The sequence below is a fragment of the Kogia breviceps genome, chromosome 15, assembly GCF_026419965.1.
Source record: "Kogia breviceps isolate mKogBre1 chromosome 15, mKogBre1 haplotype 1, whole genome shotgun sequence".
Taxonomy (NCBI): Eukaryota; Metazoa; Chordata; class Mammalia; order Artiodactyla; family Physeteridae; genus Kogia; species Kogia breviceps.
The window spans coordinates 90,274,154-90,279,305 of NC_081324.1; the positions used below are offsets into that span (position 1 = coordinate 90,274,154).

The following is a 5,152-nucleotide window of genomic DNA, read 5'->3' on the forward strand; positions in this document are numbered from 1 at the left end:
AGGCCTCAGGCTTCTGGCCTGGCGGCCGGGCGAAGGGCCGGAGCTAGGGTTAGGGTTAGGCCCCCCGTGAGGCTGAGGATCGAGGTCGGGGTACGGACACGTGTGGGGGGGCGTGTGAGGCGTAGGGCGCGGCATGCCGTGAGGCTAGGCCTCAGGCTTCAGGCCTGGCGACCCGGCGAAGGGCCGGAGCTAGGGTTAGGGTTAGGCCCCCGGTGAGGCTGAGGCTCGAGGTCGGGGTACGGACACGTGTGGGGGGGCGTGTGCGGCGTAGGGCGCGGCATGCCGTGAGGCTAGGCCTCAGGCTTCAGGCCTGGCGGCCCGGCGAAGGGCCGGAGCTAGGGTTAGGGTTAGGCCCCCGGTGAGGCTGAGGCTCGAGGTCGGGGTGCGGACACATGGGGGGGGCGTGTGCGGCGTAGGGCGCGGCATGCCGTGAGGCTAGGCCTCAGGCTTCAGGCCTGGAGGCCCGGCGAAGGGCCGGAGCTAGGGTTAGGGTTAGGCCCCCGGTGAGGCTGAGGCTCGAGGTCGGGGTACGGACACGTGTGGGGGGGCGTGTGCGGCGTAGGGCGCGGCATGCCGTGAGGCTAGGCCTCAGGCTTCAGGCCTGGCGGCCCGGCGAAGGGCCGGAGCTAGGGTTAGGGTTAGGCCCCCCGTGAGGCTGAGGCTCGAGGTCGGGGTACGGACACGTGTGGGGGGGCGTGTGCGGCGTAGGGCGCGGCATGCCGTGAGGCTAGGCCTCAGGCTTCAGGCCTGGCGGCCCGGCGAAGGGCCGGAGCTAGGGTTAGGGTTAGGCCCCCCGTGAGGCTGAGGCTCGAGGTCGGGGTACGGACACGTGTGGGGGGGCGTGTGCGGCGTAGGGCGCGGCATGCCGTGAGGCTAGGCCTCAGGCTTCAGGCCTGGCGGCCCGGCGAAGGGTCGGTTCTAGGGTTATGGTTAGGCCCCCCGTGAGGCTGAGGCTCGAGGTCCGGGTTCGGACACGTGTGGGGGGGCGTGTGCGGCGTAGGGCGCGGCATGCCGTGAGGCTAGGCCTCAGGCTTCAGGCCCGGCGACCCGGCGAAGCGCCGGAGCTAGGGTTAGGGTTACGCCCCCGGTGAGGCTGAGGCTCGAGGTCGGGGTACGGACACGTGTGGGGGGGCGTGTGCGGCGTAGGGCGCGGCATGCCGTGAGGCTAGGCCTCAGGCTTCAGGCCTGGCGGCCCGGCGAAGGGCCGGAGCTAGGGTTAGGGTTAGGCCCCCGGTGAGGCTGAGGCTCGAGTTCGGGGTACGGACACGTGTGGGGGGTGTCCCCTGAATTGGCAGGCGCAGTCTTAACCACTGCATCACCAGGGAAGTCCCAGAATCGCCGTCTCCCTTTTAATACACCTTAAGCCCAAAGAATCCATGGAAGATTGTTACAGATAATAAGAGAATAAAATATTGTAAGGACTATAACAGAAGCATATAGTACACTGTTCATATAGACACATCCCAAGCAGTTACAAAGTATATTATAAAGAAGGCTGCAATTTTCAAAGAATAACATAAATTATACCCACAAACTCCCAATATTTCCTGAATCGTTGCAATCTGAAACCCTATTGTAGGAAGCAGAACACTCCAGGAGACATTCTACAAATGAAGGCCTCTAAACCCTGTGGGTGGATAAGGAATTCTGGAAGGAAGTTATCCTCACCCAAGGAAAGCAGGTTCCTATACTTTTCTCACATCACATCCCTGTACAACTCCCATTGATCTTGGTCCAGGCATTCCCAGTCCTCTTGAGATAAATCTATGGGCACATCCTGGAATGTCAGCAGTCCCTGAAATTAAAAGTACACATGCCATGTGGCCACGGGAAGAGTTCATAATATGACCCAAGAAGAAAAGAGCAAATTAAGAGAACTGGTTTTAATTTAGAAGAGTGTCTTCAATCATCCACTAATATATATATATATATATATATATATATATATTTTTTTTTTTTTTTTTTTTTTTACAAAGTAACTTTCTCTATTTCTAACTACAAAAAAAGAGTATGGCATGTGATCCACAAAACCAGTATAGAGACTATACTTATCTGGAAAAGAAATAATAAAATGATGGTTTCAACACAGGCATATGCATTTTTGAGTGTTTTATTTATATCAAACTGGATAAGATGTGTGTATTTCTCAGACAGAAAAGACATGTCGAGGTAGAAATGTACCTTACAACTATTCATGGGTCCACAGGTACACTGGAGAGACTGTAAAATTGCAGATTGTGATTCAGTAGGTCCGGTGGGCCTGAGTTCTATTTTTTTAACAAGCTCATTTTTAACTAGTGATGCCACAGTCTCTGATTCATTAACGACAATTGTGAATAGCAGAGAGACAATTAGAAAGGTGAAAATTCGTATTTAGAGGCTTCCCTGGTGGCGCAGTGGTTGAGAGTCCGCCTGCCGATGCAGGGGACACGGGTTCGTGCCCCGGTCCAGGAGGATCCCGCATGTCGCGGAGTGGCTGGGCCCCTGAGCCATGGCCGCTGAGCCTGCGCATCCGGAGCCTGTGCTCCGCAATGGCAGAGGCCACAGCAGTGAGAGGCCTGCGTATCGCAAAAAATAAATAAGTAAATAAATAAAATCGTATTTAATTTTGAACTTCAAGTGTGTTATGGATTTCACACGTTTAATAGGATAGTAAGCACAGCAGCAACCACCATTTGTGAACATTCACTGTAGACCGTGTGTATCTTTCTGACTTTTTGTGTGGGATTCCAGGAAAAAGGCCTGCGCTGCGGCCACAGTGGGCGGGGCCCTCAGGCCGGGCCGCCCCTCCAGGACCCCCGACGGGGCCCTGAGCTGCTGGCGGCTCCTCCCCCGGCGCCCCGCCCCCTCCCAGGATGCCTCGGGGCAGAACGGCCCCACCCACTGCGCCCAGAACGGAGCCCGCGTTTCCTCAGAGCTGGAGCTCCCGGCTCGGGGTCTCTTCCCTCCGCCGTCACGGAGCTGCCCTGGCGCCCGAGGGGAGGGTGGCCTCACTGACGCTGCCGGCTGCGGAGGGGCCCCGGCGGCCGAAGCCGCGACAGTCGTGGGGACGGCGGGCCGGGTAAGTGGGTCCGGTGCCGGGCGGCCGCGCAAGAGCAGCTTCTGAGGGGAAGGGCTTCGCGGCCACCCGCCGCTGCTGTGCAGAACGAGCGGCCTCGGGGTCTGGTCCCGGGGAACTTCGGCCCCTCCTCTCGGCCCTGCCCTCGGCCTGGCTCGCGGGGCCCGGGGGGGCGTGGGGAGAGGGCGGCCTGAGCGTCCTGAGGGGACACGGGGCGAGGGAGGCGCAGGGTCCGGCCGCAGCGTCAGCGACCCTCCTCCCGACGGCGGGGAAAGCGGCGAAAGTTCCTCCCGAGGCTCCCAGGCCTCTTGTTCAGCCGAGGCCCTGTGCGCCCCTTCCTCCCTGAGCTAAAGCACCGGGGGGAGGGGACAGGGCGGGGGGCTGGCGCAGGTGATGGGGGACGTGAAAAGGTGATTGTCAGCTAAGGAGAACCTGCTCTCCAAGGTGAGGAATGCAGCGCTTTCCTTTGTATGCGAAGATGCCGGAGTCAGGCTCACGAATTCCTTCCTTTGATATGCACCTCCGCTCTCTGGGGCCTGCATTCTGTATTTACATATCCTGAATTCCCCTCACACTGGAGGGCTGCAGGTGCTGATGGCTGTGACATCCTTTGTTTACTGAGATGGCAAGAAATATTCCGTTTCTCACAGGCTTGAGGGGCAGACAGTGAAGAAGCGTCGGAGAGTCTCACTCAGCATCATCACCCCAGGAGCAGACCAGGAAGCTGAGGCTCCAAGAAGCCAAATAATCCAGCCGGAAGCACGGCTGTGGGACCACGGAGTAGGGTCTGCACCCATCGCCCACCCAGGGGGACTGCCCACTCCCCGCAGCTTCCACGCCTGTTCCCTTCACCCCCTCCCGGGGCCAGCTCACAGGGCCGCCTCCTGGGGGCACTCACTCACCTTCTTCTAACAGGATCCGTCTCACTGTCCTGTTCTGGGATCATCCGGAAGGCTTGTCACTCTGAAGCAGGTTCAGCCTCACGTCACCAGGGTAGCTTTCCTGGATCACACTCACCACCTGCACGTCCACCCTCAGCTCAGACCCGGAAAGGCCCCTCGGCCCCGAGCCCCATGGCTCTGCCTGGGCTGCCACCCCCTCCTGCCTGGTCCGTCCCTCTCGTGTCCCCTGCAGGGTCACCAGGAGCTCCCACCTGCCCCAGGCAGGCTGTCTGCTCTGTCCTGAGGAGGCCTCCGTGGTGTCAGGTGGAAGGCACAAGAGGTACCTGTGGGGTCTCCCTCACGCAGCACAGTGGCCAGCACCCACCTACTGACCTCATCACTCGGGATGGACGGGGGTTCAGGGGGTCCGTGGCATCTCCTGGTTCTCATTTCATCCCAGCGCTGCCCACAGGGAAGTTGCTAAGCAACTCTGTGCCGGCTGCACAGAGAGGACGCTCATACACACACACCCCTCCCAGCACACGGGGCTCTCGTGGCCAGGCCCCTCCCAGGATATGGTGCTCACCTGAGCAGGTACCCAGCAGCCCCCGGGGCTCTCGTGGTCAGGCCCCTCCCAGGATATGGAGCTCACCTGGGCAGGTACCCAGCAGCCTCCGGGGCTCTCGTGGTCAGGCCCCTCCCAGGGTATGGAGGTCACCTGGGCAGGCACCCAGAAAGGCTGGGCACACAGGAACCGTGCAAGTAGCCCTCATTGCAGAGCACCCCCAGCCCACCTGTTGGTCAGAGCTGACACAAAGCACCTCAGAGCAGGACCTGAACTAACAAACAGCAGCTCTGACAGGTCTGCTTGGGCTTCACTCTGTGTGGCCTCCTTCCACTGGGTTTTCCAGAGGCTTCCACTGCAGCTGAGGCACCAGGCCTCTGTCTCCACCCACCACCCCTCCTCTCCCTTACTCCTGGCTTCTTCTCATTAGGAGAGGGTCTTCTTGAAGTTGTCTCCCACTCATGAACCAGACAAAATGTTGAGAAAACAAGCAGAGTTGCAGCCCCGTGTCTATCCTGACCCTCAGGAAACCACACCTGTTCCTTGGACCTGGCCAGTTCAGCAAGGCCCATTTTCTGCAACTCTGAGCCCCTGATGGGTGAGGATTGGCTGACCTGGGCAGCCTGATCGGGCCGGCCAGCCCTCCCC

The 5,152-nt window shown here is 59.6% G+C and overlaps 1 long non-coding RNA gene across 1 annotated transcript; it reads right to left on the reverse strand.

Annotated features, from left to right (window-relative positions):
- Positions 1 to 2,858: 2,858 nt before the first annotated feature.
- LOC136792645 (uncharacterized) lies at positions 2,859 to 4,399 on the reverse strand. Its single transcript, XR_010836731.1, has 3 exons — positions 4,333 to 4,399; positions 3,961 to 4,078; positions 2,859 to 3,823 (listed from the first exon to the last, which is right to left on the reverse strand). It is a non-coding gene; the product is annotated as an uncharacterized lncRNA (long non-coding RNA).
- Positions 4,400 to 5,152: the final 753 nt, after the last annotated feature.